A 15,711-nucleotide genomic window follows, 5' to 3' on the forward strand; every position below is an offset into this window, starting at 1 on the left:
TTCCGTTCCCGGCGGGCGGAGGGTTGTGCGCGCAGGAGCGAGCCGGCCGTGACGTGCGCCGCGCTACGCCCGACGTCACGGGTCCGTGTGTAGTGGCGGCCCGGCTGCCCTCAACGGCGGCGCCTGACGAAGGTGGTGCGGTCGCTGGGTGCGGCGTTCAGGGGTCGCGCGGCGTGCGGCGACAACCACGATTAGGACGACGATCGGGAGGCCGGGCACTTCCAGCCGCGGAGTCGCCGCTCCCGCCCCTTCTCCGGCCTCTGGCGGCGCCCGGCCCACGGCTTCCTCCTTTCCAGCCCAGCTTCGCGCGGGCCTCGGGGCCGCGGCGGCGAGAAGTACCTAAGGGCGCCGAGAGGCCCCGGCCGGCCGCGACGTTCCACGCGCCCGCCATCCCGCCCGGCGCGGGCTCCATGTGAAGGAGAGACTCGGCCCGCACCACACTCCTCGCGCGCCCCTCCGGCCCCCGGGGGCCCGCGGCCTCCCCCGACCGGGGGGGGGGGCGCGGTGACAGGCCGCGCGGGGGCGGAGGGGCGGGCTCGGAGGCAGCGACGGCCCCTCCTCGGGCCTGCGGCTCCCTACGTCCCCGCGGAGCGGCCGGTATGTGCCTGTGTATGTGTGGGGCGGGGGCCGCGGGAAGGGGGCCGCAGCCCGCCTGTGAGCAGCTCCCCGGGCGGGGGGTTTCGCTGGGTGGTGGTCCCGCTCCAATTGGGCAGATCTCGGGGTCCCTGTATCCTGTCCTGGATCCCAGATCTGGGCGAAGTAGACTGCTGAGCTGGGTAGCTGTCAGACATGTACTCTGCAGGGATTTTAGAAGCAAGAGTGCATCTGGTCCCTTGGGAGAATCAGATATGTGCAGTAAGCGAAAAAGTGCTTGCCTTTGCACTGTCACATTGTGATTCTCTTTTGATTGGGGTTGATTCTTCCTTCTCGCTTTAGCTAGCACTAACTGCGCCGGGCAGTTGTCTTGCATTGTCTGACTTGGTCTTCTCAGCACAATGAGGTTGGTAGTGTCTCCCCATTTTACAGATAAAAGAATTGAGTCTCAGGGAGCTAGGGAATTTGCCCAAGGTCATGCAACTGGTAATCTGGGAAGCCTTGATTCCACTATGATGTCTTTTCCGTAGGAGTGTATTTTTGTGTCTTGAAAAAAAAAATATGTGAGGAAAATGAGAAGAGCTGGAGAGTTTCTTCCTGGGAGTAATGTAGTTTACTTGCCCCTAACGTAGGCTGTTCGATGTGTTTTGCTGCAACCTAGCCAAATCATTTTATTGCTTTTAAATAATTACTTTTAAAAAGGCGCTGGGCACCTTCCCCTTTTTTTGCAGTAGGATTGAACAGAAAACAAATTTCACTCTTCTTAAGAGGAAATATAGTGAAGACTATTTGATACATATTAGAAGATGATAATTAAAAAAGAAAATTGGTAACACTGCATGTTTCTTGAAAAGTTACAATGTTACTTGTGCAGTTTGTTCTTGACAAATACGGGGAACTCGCACTTGGGTTATTAGCTTGAGATTTCCTTATTGCAAAACTTGTTGCTGAATTATGTGGCAATGGCTGAACATACTTAGTAATTGGTGCAGTCTTATGCAATATTTCTGAGTTGAGTGTCAAAATTCAGTGTGTAGAATATCATAGAAACTTGTAATGGTGTGATTTTTTTCCCCCTTTGTATGTGGTGACTGATCAATGTTTATAAACTAAAAATTCTCATTTTAGCATTGGCCTGTATTATTTCTTTGATTATGGTTGGTGAATAAGAAAAGAGCCTTTACGTTTCTCTTTACAGAGCAAATGTTGATAAATTCCTTTGAGTAGTTGAAGCTTCACGCACAGTTGCAAACGTTTGAGAAATGTACTGATGCCCAATTACAGTACTCTGTAATTTTATCCAGTGTATTTTCAGTTTGAAAAAATTTGTAGTTGAATGATTTTGTATTGTCTGTAGAGAAAAAGTTAAATTATAGAGTTGACAGTGGTTGGTTCATAGATTGAATTGTTATTTGGTTAAAATATAAACTATGTTGAGTCCTGTTGAATTATGTTGAGTGTGAGATCATTATAGAATCATTATCTAGCTGTGATATTCATGTGTCTCTTTTGAAAGACTAGTTGTTAAAGGCTTATTTTTAAAAATTGGATTACATTATGTACTCAATCTTTTTTTTTATTTTTTAAAAAAAATTTTTTTTTTCAACGTTTATTTATTTTTGGGACAGAGAGAGACAGAGCATGAACGGGGGAGGGGCAGAGAGAGAGGGAGACACAGCATCGGAAACAGGCTCCAGGCTCTGAGCCATCAGCCCAGAGCCCGACGCGGGGCTCGAACTCGCAGACCGCAAGATCGTGACCTGGCTGAAGTCGGACACTTAACCGACTGCGCCACCCAGGCGCCCCTGTACTCAATCTTTTAAGCAGTGGTTTAGGTGAATCTTTCATTTTTAGTTCACCTTACTGCTACCAAAGCGGTAAACTATTTAATAGTTGCTGTATTAAACTGCAGTCATGTTTGATTCTTGACAGTTGCCACAGCTTTGATTACAGGTTGATCTTTTCTCCCCTTCTAGAATTGGAGTTCACCGGGCTCCTCAACACACTCCCCCAACTTTTTATTATGAAAGTTTCAAGCATATGAGAAATTGCTAATCGTGAACATCCATACCATGACCCTTTAGATTCAATATTTGTTGACATCTTGCTGTATTTGCTTTATCTATAAATATGTGTGTATTATTTTTGGCTCAGCCATTTGAAACTAAGCTGTAAACATTATGGCACTTTCCCCCTAAATATGTCAGCATACATTTCCAAAGATGGACATTTCCTTACATAGCCAAAATACTATTACTGTCACTTTTTTTAGTTCATATTTTCTAATCAATAATTAGTTGATAGTTTCTTATTGGTAGTTCCTTAATGTAATCTAACATCATCCATACTTAAATCTATTTATACTGACTGGTCTTTTATGGTGTTTTACACCTAGCCACACCAAACCAAGATCCTATCAAGGTTTATTCACTGCATTTGGTTGTTAAGTCTCTTTGAGCTCTTCGAATCTAGAACAGTCTCACCTCTCCCTTTTAAAATGAGGTTGCTTTTTAAAAAGAGATCAAGCCAGTTGTCTTATAAAATGAGTCACATTTTCTTTGTCTGATTTTCCCCCCCTCTTATGGTGTCATTTAGTGTATTCAGTTTCCCTGTATTAGTTAACTGTAAGCTAGGTTTAAAGGCTTGATTAGTTTAAAATTAAATATTTTGGACAAGAATAACCCCTCAGTGATCCCGTGTACTGCATATTGCTTCCCATCAGGTCATATGTTGTCAGGTCCCATCATTTGTGATGCTGAGTTTGATCACTTGGTTATGGGGGTGAAGGTAAGGTCTATCTATTTTCCCCACTGCAGTTAGCAGTCTGTGTTTTAGCTTTTCTTAGCCAATATTTGTTGCACAGAAGTAAGCAGAAATATAATAAAGGAAGAATGGATTTATTAAAAAACATTTTGAGGGGTGCCTGGATGGCTCAGTCGGGCATCTGACTTTGGCTCAGGTCATGGTCTCATGGTTTGTGAGTTCGAGCCCCGCATCAGGCTCTGGGCTGACAGCTCACAGCCTCGAGTCTGCTTTGGATTCTGTGTCTCCTCTCTCTCTCTATCCCTCCCCTGCTCTTGCTCTGTCTTTCTCTCTGTCTCTCTCAAAAATAGAACATTGAAAAATATTTAAAAAAACATTTTGAGAAAACTGTCTATTTTTATGGTGTAATGCAAGGAGCACTGGATTAAGTGTCAGAAGATCTAAATTCTAGTCCTAATACTACCACTATGTGAAGTTCAAGAATTATAATAGAATTATGTTTTTTTTTAAACTTCACTCAGTGTTCTCATTTCATAATGATCAAGTTAGTAAACATTTGTGAATTTCTGTTTTTTTAATTGAAGTATAATTGACATAGTATCCTATTAGTTTTAGGTGTATACCATAGTTATTTGATATTTTTATACATTACAGAATGATCCCCACAATAAGTCTAGTTACCATCTGTCGCCTTACAAAGTTATATTATTGGCTGTACTCTCTATGCTGTATATTACATTTCTATGACTTACTTTATGAATACTGTAATTTCTGATCATAAGGAGTGTTGGTTACATTTAGAGGGGAACCTCATTTTAATTAAGCCAGGTAGAAATAAATCAAGTATATGTAATATGAAATTGAATTTATTTCCCAACTAATTGACATTTAGTGGGTTATTGGTTTATTTATTTTTAGGTTATTGTTTTAAAGAAGGTTTCATAATAGGATTTACTTAAGTAACACATTTTCTCATTAAAAATACGATTTAATTCATTAAACAGTTTATGTGAAGTTTTTCCACACGTAGGATGAACTATATATGGAAATAAAGAATCCTTTCCCTTATTCTCAAGGTGTTGTGTGAGGTATATCTCTGTATCTAGACACACATATACTTTTATAAGAAATGTGGCTGGGGGCGCCTGGGTGGCTGGGTTTAGTGTCCCACTTCAGCTCAGGTCATGGTCTCACAGTTTGTGGGTTTGAGCCCCACATGGGGCTTTGTGCTGACCGCCCAGAGCCTGCTTCGGATTCTGTTTTCCTCTCTCTCTCTCTCTCTGCCCTTGCCCCGCTCTCTCGCAAAAACAAATAAACATTTAAAAAAAAAAAAAAAAGAAAGAAAGAAATGTGGCTGTATAATTTTGTGGTTTTTTTGCCTTGTATATCTCTGGGATTTATTGGGAACATTTGTTGACTGCATTTTTTTAAGGTGGTTAATCATGTATTTGCTTTGTAACATATCTTGTTGTCTTTATAGTTACTTAACCCTTAGATTATTGCTTACTTTTGTTTGTTTGTTTGTTTGTTACACTTTGTCTTCCCAACTAACAGGTAGAATCTTTGGGAGCCCTTCCTCTAACTAGCACATTGCCTTTCTTATAAGTGCTCAAGAGTGTTTTGTTTGAGATTCATAGTACCGTAAATTTTATAAGCACTATGTGGTTTATAAACTTCGGGAGTTTTTTCTAAAGGTAATTTTTCCCATTTGTGCAGTTAGTAATTTGTGTGGACTTTAGTAATTAATGATGACAAAGTAAAATAATTGTTTAAGATATGATTTTATCGGTATTCTTTGGATAATTCCCAGATTAGGTCCCCTCATCACTACTACTTCAGAATGCTTCTCAAGCCCACTGCACCTGCCTCTCTCTACCATCATACTCACCACATTGCTCTAGAATTATGTCTGTGTCCTCCACTGGGAAGTTAGCTCTTCAAGAACAGAGGCAGTGTTGTGTTGATTTTGGGGCACCCAGCACCATGCCTGGAGCCAAATATTTATTGAAAGAGAATTGACAGAAGGGACCTCCTTTTTCAGTGTCCTAAGATTCTTAAAAGGTGGTGCCTACCAAATCGCTGATCATTTACAGAATGTTTCTTCTTTATTTATTGGTTGAGTTTTCTTTGTTCTCTTTTGTGGTATTGTTTATTTAGCAAACGTAAGCTATTTCTATATTCTATGCACTGATTTAGGTGCTACTTTAAAGATACTTATTCCCTATTAACAACCTAAGGAAGTAGTTATTATTATGCCCATATTACAGATTAGGAAATTGAACCACAGAGACAATAAGTAACTGCCCATATTCACACTTTTTGTGCGTGGTGGAGCTGGAACTTTAATGCAGGTAGTCTGACTTCACAATCTGTGCTCTTAAGAATCGCACCATGCTGCCTCTCTGCTTTATCAGGGCAACCAGAAAATTGGAATTGCTTTACCAGAGTACTATTGGTACCATTCATGGAGACCCAACTGTGTATCAGGATGGGAAAGGCACTTCAGAAGGCCTTGAAGAGGAGGTAGTACTTGAACTAAGTTAACAAAATTGGTAAGCTTTACAGGTAAACTGATTGTGATTATAATATATTGAAAAAATTAAATATAGAAAAGATAAGGAAGCAAAAATTAGTAATCAGTTAAGAGTATATATTTGGGAGTCAGACCTGAATGGGAGTCCCAGCTGTGCTGTTCATCCTATCTATGCTTCACTTATCTGTAAAATAGCGAGAATAGTATGTAACTCATTGGTTTGTCATTAGGTTTAATGAAATAATATGTTTAGTACAGTGCTTCGCATATAAAAAGTGTTCAGTAAACATTGTCAGGTATTGTAAAAATTTCCCATAGTTCACTTAGGTTATGCCTATTTTGATGTTATAGAAGCCCTTCTATTTAATGTGATTAAGATTGGTGGTGGTCAGTTTAATTAAAAAAAAATTAATATAAGGGGAATTAAGTGACACATTATTACTTTAATTTTTTTTTTTTTTGAACACAGAGATGTAAACTAGTCTGAGTTAAAGTGATCCATCTGGAGTTGTATGGTTATTTCTCCGAGTCTTACAGCTTGTTCACCTATGCCCACTTTAACAACACTTTGTTTTTTTTAAAACTAGCCTTTGAGTCTTTCTAAACACTCAACTTCATTCTCATAGAAACAGTTTTCACATTCACAATTTCTTTGGGTTATATCATATTTAAACTGTATAACGAGCGCGTAAACACATTTGGTTCTTGGTAAATTGATGGGTGCAGAAATGTACTGGTTTGGTAAAAGATAAATTTAACATTGCATGTTCAACATTTTATCCGAAGGCTTTATTTATTTATTTATTTATTTTCAGAGGGAGCAAGCCAGGGAGGGTCAGAGAGAGAGAAATCCCAAGCAGGTTCCGCACTGTCAGCGTAGAGCCCGACATGGAGGCTCGAACTCACATTGTGAGATCATGACCTGAGCTGAAACCAAGAGTTGGATGTTTGAGTCACCCAGGCGCCCCTTATCAAAAGGTTTTGTAGGGAGAGTGGAGTGTTGGTTAATTTGCCAAGTTGGTTTGTTAAGGAGGTTAGATAAGAGAAATTATTGATACCTTGCCTTCTGAGTTTATGGATGTAGGTATTATGTAGATATTTAAACAAATAGCGAATGTAGATTGAAAGCTAAGAGTCATAATATCTCAATTTTATTTCAGTTCATTCTTTTTTTTTTAATCTATCCTTTGGTTTTTCTTTGTATTATGGTTCTTTGGCAATGTGTATAGTTTTTAGATTTCCATTCTCCATCTTACATATTTGTCATCATCTTTTAATGTTTTCATCTCTGTTATTTTACTTTGTGTTCCAGGAGAGCTGCTTGTGTTTGATCTCCATAGCCACATTGGTGGTTCTGCTCTTTTGCCCTCTGCTGTGTTTTAAAAAAAATATTTTTCATCTCATGAATATTTTAATTCTGCAGTTGACTTCCTATTATCTTGGTAATCCTTGATCTTTCCCATTTCTTTTTTTCCTCTTATCCTTGTTTTGCACTTCAGCCAGATCTCTCCTTTAGTTTTCTGTTTTTGTTTCATAAAGGTATATCTTCTGGCGTTGAGGATATCACACATTAATTATATCTTGGGAGGAAGAAGTAATATTTGAGTGTTTGTTACATGTCAGAAGCTTTACATACATTACTTTTACGTGACTGTGGTAGACCATAGTATCCTGGTTTTGAGCTAGGAAATTGAGGCCCTGAGGTATTAAGAGGATTGTTGATAGTCACATAGTATAGATGGGGATTTTAAATGGCTCTTTTAGAGCAAGAGTTCCTTAGCCTTCTCTCTGCCTCCACATTGTTTACATGAAGCCTTCTCCTTGGAAATGTGTGCGCTGGAATCTTCTGGGGGTAGGGCCAACATGATTTTTGAAAAGTGCCCACAAATATAGATATTATTCTTACCTCTCATTCTTCGTAATTGTAGAGAATTAAATCAGAGAGTTCTGATAAATATTTGGGGAAACCTGAATGATTTCTGTGTTTGAAGTAAATACACTTTTCAGTGGAATGAGAATAACCTGGCCTATTTTAAGTAAATGGTATGGGAAGTATGTTAATTTTTCTGATATTTAGGAGAAGTGATAGGAGTGATTTTAATGTACTTGGTCAGAGAAGGGATAAAATTTCTTGAAATGATGGGGCGCCTGGGTGGCTCAGTTGGTTGAGTGTCCAACTTCGGCTCAGGTCATGATCTTGCAGTCTGTGAGTTCGAGCCCCGCGTCAGGCTCTGTGCTGACAGCTCAGAGCCTGGAGCCTGTTTCAGATTCTGTCTCCCTTTTCTCTGCCCCTCCCCCGCTCATGCTCTGTCTCTCTCTCTCTCTCTCTCTCTCTCTCTGTCAAAAATAAACATAAAAAAAAATTAAAAAACAATTCTTGAATTGAGTAGAATGAACACGAGGAATTTTTAGTGTGATTTTTAAAATTAAATTTTAGGGGCGCCTGGGTGGCTCAGTCGGTTGAGCGTCCAACTTCGGCTCAGGTCACGATCTCATGGTTTGTGAGTTCGAGCCCCGCGTCGGGCTCTGGGCTGATGGCTCAGAGCCTGGAGCCTGCTTCCGATTCTGTGTCTCCCTCTCTCTGCCCCTCCCCCATTCATGCTCTGTCTCTCTCTGTCTCAAAAATAAACATTAAAAAAAATTAAAAACAAAATAAAATTAAATTTTAGACTATCATCCTGAATAGGCTATGAACAATAAGTCTCCAACTCAGGGCCTTAAAACAACAAAGATTTAGTTTTTGCTCATGCTATGTGTTCATTGAGGGTCAGTTGACGTGCTTCTGCTCAACGTTGTCATTCTTACTTTGAATCCCACTTTGGGACCTCCCTTGGGAGCAGTCATTATCTGGAACATTACTGGCTGCCATAGGTAAAAGAAAAAAAACACTCTAGGTTTTTCTTTTGTATTGTGCTTTCTGGGAAGGAAAATTTTTTTCTTTACCCTTCTTGGTTATTTGGTAGATTGACTTAAGATTGATAAACAGGAGAAAAACAAATTTAATTATATATGTACAGAAGCCCCATAAGGATGGGAGACCCACAGGCAGACTGGCAATTGAGGCTTATATGCCATCCTGAGCAGAGAAAGGGTAGGTTTTTGGGACTTCAAAGGGAGGGGAGGAAGACAGTTTATGGGAAGATGGGAAGAACAAATGTTTGGTAAACATGTTTGCCATGTTTTGTGGAGAAGGTGGGACACTGAGGAATTTGATCTCCAGGCCCTGTCAGCTTCCCCCACCCAGTTTACCATGCTTGCCCCATATTCTTTGTAGTTATTTTTGGTGATAGTTCAGATAGACCAGAACTATCTAAATTCTTTTTTTTTTCCTCTATGTTTATATTTGAGGGAGAGAGGCGAGCAGGGGAGGAGCAGAGAGAGAGGGAGACACAGAATCTGAAGCAGGCTCCAGGCTCTGAGCTGTCAGCACAGAGCCCGATCGATGCAGGGCTTGAACTCTGGAGCCTTGAGATCATGACTTGAGCTGAAGTCTGATGCTTAAGTGCGATTGAGCCACCCAGGCACCCTCCCCCTCACCCCAATCTAAATTCTTTAGGCTGTTAAAGGGGAGGTAAAAAGCTCTTCCTGAGTCTTTTGGACCTTGATTGACTTCAGTTCAAAGTAATCTATAAGCCAAAGTTGCATATTTGAAGGAGGCTCATTCTGAACCTCTTCACACTCAATACTTTTGACACTTCTGATCACCAACTATGTATGTGTGGGAGGCATTTCCATACCTTAAACAATTTTGTAATAGCAGCCAGACATAAGGTCATATCCCACAGGTTAAGAGCTCCGTTGCAGGGGACTGTCCACCCTTCAGGCTCAGTGGCATGGTAGGTAGTTGCCTGTGCTTCAGACCAATTGGCTGTAAATCAGAGGTTCCCATTCTTTGGGAATCTTTAGGTTCAGTTAATTTGCTAGAGCAACTCCCAGAATTCTGGAAAACACTTTACTTACTAGATTACTGGTTTGTTATAACAGGACATAACCCAGGAACAGGCAGGTGGAAGAGATACATAGGGCAAGGTTTGGGGAAAGGAAGTGGCTGTGGAGTTTCCATGCTCTCTCCCAGTGTACCACTCTTCCAGCACCTCCAGGTGTCTGCCACCCCAGAAGCTCCCCAGGACCCATCTTCTTGGGTTTTAAATGGAGGTTTCTTACCTAGGCATGACTGATTAAATAATTGGCCATTGGTGGTTGAGCTTAATCTCTAGCCCTTCTCCCCTCCCTAAAAGCCTTGGGAAGGAGCTCAAAGTTCCAACCCTCTAATCACATGGTTCCGGTGGCAACCAGCTTCCCTCGATCAGTGCTTTTCAAAAGTCATCCATTAACATAAACTGAGGTGTGGCTTAAAGAGATTCCTTATGAATAACAAAAGACACCTACTTGTCCTAGCTACACCTGTGATGAGCATATCATAAAGTGTAAACTTGTTGAATCACTATATTGTACACCTGAAACCAAGGTAACATTCTGTGTCAACTATACTTCAATTAAAAAAAGAAAAAAGACACCTGGTTTTTCTGAGCTCTTTGCCAGAAATGAGGACAAAGACCAGATACGTGTTTATTGTAAATCATACTCTCACACCAGGATAGAATGAAAATAGAATGTGTGAAAGTACACTCAGACTTTTAAAGCTTTTACCTGGAAGAAATATTCACCACTTCTATCCATGTGTATTGGCTGGAGGAAGTCTCATGGCTGTAATAACTAAATTGAACAGGGTGGGGAAGTTCAGTATTTCCAAATACCAGAAGAAGAACATCAAGTATTTGTGAACAGCCCTACGACCAAAGCAATGCTGTGGAAAGCTGTTTGAAAATTATTATTTAAAAAAAATTTTTTTTAAATGTTTATTTATTATTGAGAGACACAGAGAGAGCATGAGCTTGGGAGGGACAGAGAGGAGGAGACACAGAATCCGAAGCAGGTCCCAGGCACCAAGCTGTTAGCACAGAGCCCGACGACGTGGGGCTTGAACTCACAAGCCGCGAGATCATGGCCTAAGCCCAAGTTGGACACTTAACCGACTGAGCCACCCAGGCAACCCGAAAATTATTTTTGAAAATTAATAGGAGCCAATGAGAAAAATGTGAATCGATACTTTATAAGCCACTGGGAACAGATCTATAGCCTAAAGAAGTCAGTTTGTAATTGTTTTTGTGCTATTACTATCTCTAAATGTTTTCAAGTCATATTTTAGATTTGACATAAAAGTGCTTATTTCTTATTATTTGATGAGTTTGTGATTATTCTAATTAGGTTTGACTTGCTACATTCTAATGGTATTTGTGGAGTTTTAAGACAAAATGTTTTTGTTTTTTGTTTTAATACAGTAAGGTAATGAGATTAATGTCCCTGATTTAATTTAAGGAGAGATTGTCATGATTTATGTGATGGCTTTAATGTATTTTAAATCAGTTTAGGCATTTATTTATTTATTTTTTTTTAATTTTTTTTTTTCAACGTTTATGTATTTTTGGGACAGAGAGAGACAGAGCATGAACGGGGGAGGGGCAGAGAGAGAGGGAGACACAGCATCGGAAACAGGCTCCAGGCTCTGAGCCATCAGCCCAGAGCCCGACGCGGGGCTCGAACTCACGGACCGCGAGATCGTGACCTGGCTGAAGTCGGACGCTTAACCGACTGCGCCACCCAGGCGCCCCCAGTTTAGGCATTTAAACATAGCCTGTTGATTCCTTTTAAAATTACTAATATTGTGCAATATGACCAGTATGTCAAACTATATATAAAATTTCTGAGTTGCTTAGACACTATAAGGAAACAAAAGATGTAGAAGTAGCTCTGCCTTACTGTTGATAAAAATCTACTTTGAGAGATGGTATATTAACCATCTAGTCTGTAAATAGTAGATGACCGCATTCTAACGACTTTACCCCCAAACCACCATGTCTCTGCTTATATAAACTTGTTTCGTGATTTGGGAAAGAGTAGATTAGTGATGTGGTCTGAGATCATGTAATCCATGTTATTAATCAGCATTGCAATTAATGTCTCGTAGCCATGAACTGTTGCATACTTCCTTACTGTTGAGAGTTTTACTTAGGGATGTGCCAGGGGGATTTCTTGCCTAGAGTTTTCCTCAAGAGAGTACCACAAACTGTATTCCATTCTGTTTGTTTAATATTGATGGTAGGTAGGAAAGCCTGAGTTCAGTCTTAAATCTGACATTAATTAGAAATAGACTGTGACAGAGGGACTTCAACATTTCTGAATTTGAAAAAGTTGCCCCAGGTGATTTCTTAAGGACTAGCCTGTCTAGTCTGTGATTCTGTGAGACCCACAACATAACAGAATATAGTAAAGACTCAAAAGAAATGGAAGTTTTCTTGCTTGGGGGGTTGAGATGACAGTAGTCCAGGGAATATTTGTTATAGGGCAGCATTTGGAAGATAAATAGCTGTGTTTAAGTGTGACTAATTTGTTAGAATGACATCTCTTAAAGGTATTTCATAACCAGATACCTTGCATTGTGCTTGACATGTAGGCTTTCAGTAAAATGCTTGTTGAAAGAGTGAATGAGTAACTTCAGAATAATGTGATAGAAACCAGAATCATCTGTGATAAAATCCAGTAAACATTGAGCCCTAGAAAATAACAGAACTGAATTATTCTCATGTTATGAATGAGGAACCAAGACTAGTGGAATGTGTTTTTGGAAATACTTTCGCCAAAAAGAGAGGGAAGATCTTTTTGGAAAAAGGTGAAAGGTATTGGAAAAATTGTACATGCACTCTTTTATGTCCACTAGAAAATTTTAAATAATTTAGGGATATGCTTGGATAAGCCCAAAATGATTACATAAAAAAATGAAGCTTCTGGGGCACCTGGGTAGCTCAGTGGGTTAAGCGTCCAACTCTTGATTTCAGTGTGGGTCATAATCTCGCAGTCATGAGATCGAGTCCCACATTAGACTCCATATTGAGCATGGTGCCTGCTTGAGATTCTCTCTCTCCTCCTGTCTCTCTCCCCTTCCCCCAGTCACTCTACCTCCACCCCCTCAAAATAAATAAACTTAAAAAAAATGAAGCTACCCTATTTCGCAGTGGACAAACCACACATCAGCAAATATTTTTCTTCTCAGAATCCTTCTATATCTTTGTTTTTTGTTCTTCCATCTTCACATGTCAAAACAGAACATGGAAGTGCCCGAAGTGTTCTTAGCTTACTTTGTTCTTAGTTAATAAATTAATATTGACATGCTAATCTGATGCCCGCTCTAGTGCTTTCTGTCACTTAAATCTTCCTTTTTTGGAAATGGGAAGATCAAGTAGGGAGATACTGTTTCTTTAGAATAAGGGACACTTCAGCCTGTTTGGAAGCAAGGATAGGCTGTGCAGAACTATAAAAGAAGGCTTGAATGGAGGCTATGAAAGGACCAAGTGGCCTAGATTTGGTTTTGCAGGAAGATCTCAGAAGGAAGGTTTGCAGAGATTTATTGGTCATTAGATTGGGAGGAGGCTTGAGTAGTTACATTAGTTAGGGTTCAATTAGGGAAGGAGAAGTGCTGTGATATTATGGGATAAGGAATTTATGTAAGGTGTAAGAGCTTCTACAGTTGTGGGAGAAACTCAGAAATCAGTCTGTAAGGGGGAATTGGCAGATCAAAGTCAGTAATCAGCCTTCCTGAAACAGTGGTACTTTGGGCCGAAGTTTGTAGATAAATCTGAGGAGTCTGGTATGCCCAGCTGCTGGAGTAGAATCACACAGTAGAGCTGGTAGAAGGTCTATGGAAAGCTGTTGCCTCTGCATAGCCTCTCCTGTGGTTTCTAGTCAAGTGTTTGGTGGTAGCCCTGAGGTTGCTGTTGTGTCAGCAAGGTGCAATCAGGAAAAGGCTGTATGCACAAGGGGAGAGCAGAGACATGGAATTTGCTGGCAACTGCACCTGTCTATCTAACCCTGATCTTCGGAGTAATTTCCTCCTTTGGCTAACTCTAACCTGGAACCATATGGGAAGACGATTCTGGGAAATGTAGTTTAAACTCAATCAAGTTGACATAGTACAGACTGGCACAGTAGGTGAGCGTGGGGTGGGTGGGGAACTACAGATGTGATTGTGATGAGAATGGTATTTTATAGATCTAGGTTCATTCTGTGAGAGAGCATGTCTCTAAATTCAAGGCTTTTCCCACCTCTCTGAGATGGGGAGATAATATCTTCCATATGGGAGTGTTCTGAAGATTAAATAAAATGTTTGTAAAGCATTTAGCAGAGTATAAGCACAGTGCAAGCTGTTATAAATAGTAGCTTTATTAATAGTAGTAATTAGTAGTAATGAGAAAGGAAGAGTACATATTTTGAAAGGGGAGGAGAGAAGTGTATGGAAGAGAGATGGATAATGAGGGGAACAAAGTAGAAGGCATGGTTCCTAATATGTGAGAATGCTGTGGTCTACCTGCAGGGAACACACGTAAACATAGAATGGGAAGCTAGTGTAGGAGGTAATATCGTTTAAGAAAGGTGATTCTTTGTCATTGTGAGTGGAGAGACAGTATGTGCTGTCATTCTAGTGTAATTAAGGTTAAGTGGTAGTGTATGTGAAATGCCTTAGCACGCTGGCAGTGCACAGTGGATAGTTATTTTCTACTTCTGTCAGTTACCCTCATGACCAGGTGAGGGGAATAGGGAAGGCTTAAGCCAAGTCCTTTTTTTTTTTAATTAAAAAAATTTTTTTTTAATTTTACATTTATTTATTTTTGAGAAACAGAGTGAGACAAAGCGTGAGCGAGGGAGGGACAGAGAGAGAAGGAGACACAGAATCTGAAGCAGGCTCCAGGCTCTAAGCAAGCGGTCAGCACAGAGCCTGATGTGGGGCTCGAACCCACAAACTGTGAGATCATGACCTGAGCTGAACAAAGTCAGACGCTCAACAGACTGAGCTACCCAGATGCCCCTAAGCCAAGTCCTTAAAAGGTGGTTTGGGGGGCGCCTGGGTGGCTCAGTTGGTTGGGCGGCCGACTTCGGCTCAGGTCATGATCTCGCGGTCCGTGAGTTCGAGCCCCGCATCGGGCTCTGTGCTGACAGCTCAGATCCTGGAGCCTGTTTCAGATTCTGTGTCTCCCTCTCTCTGACCCTCCCCCGTTCATGCTCTGTCTCTCTCTGTCTCAAAAATAAATAAACGTTAAAAAAAAAAAATTAAAAAAAAAAAGGTGGTTTGGTCAAGTAGCAAAAAGAGAGGAAGCCTTTCAGACATAGAGAAGAAATAAAAGGTAGGCATCAGCAAGACACGTAGCACTTGATTAGTACAGCTCAGTACCTATTGATTCCTCCTCTTTGCTTTTGGTTATCTATTTGTAATTTCTAGAGATTGTCTGTGTTTGCTTCTGCTTGGGTCACTTGCCTACCTCTGGGCCATCAGTATGGCAAGGGATGTGGGACCACACTGTGCTAGTTTGGTGATATTAGGTAATCAAGTGGGTGGTTGGAGGTGGGGATGGTCAAAGGGACATATTTCCAGAAGAAGGCCACTATGGGTGAATAACTTTAATCACTCCCTTTGTTATAGTTGTTCAGTTTTGTAATTCTACCTTGTTCTTTTCAGTTCCTTGAATTAAGCATTTTTTTTTAACATTTATTTAAAACGTTTTTTAATTTAAAAGCTGAAGTCAGATGCTTAGCCAACTGAACCACCCAGGTGCCCCTCGAATTAAGCATTTTAATCTTGTTTCATACAATTAATATTTGTTTAGGTTTATCATGTTTGCCAGGTTTTTGCTAACATTTGTTCTCCTGGAATCACTTTCCTTTTTCTTTCTTTTTTTTTTTTTTTTGAGAGCAGGAGTGTGCAAGTAAGC

The 15,711-nt window shown here is 40.6% G+C and overlaps 1 protein-coding gene across 1 annotated transcript in view; it reads left to right on the forward strand.

The window, feature by feature from the left end:
- Positions 1-500: 500 nt before the first annotated feature.
- Positions 501-15,711, forward strand: part of MAP3K2 (mitogen-activated protein kinase kinase kinase 2) — a 101,595-nt gene continuing 86,384 nt past the window's right edge. Inside the window, exon 1 of the mRNA XM_030324278.2 lies at positions 501-597. The gene's annotated coding sequence lies outside the window, so the exon portion shown is untranslated. The remainder of the gene's footprint in view (positions 598-15,711) is intronic.

Source organism: Lynx canadensis, chromosome C1, assembly GCF_007474595.2.
Source record: "Lynx canadensis isolate LIC74 chromosome C1, mLynCan4.pri.v2, whole genome shotgun sequence".
NCBI lineage: Eukaryota > Metazoa > Chordata > Mammalia > Carnivora > Felidae > Lynx > Lynx canadensis.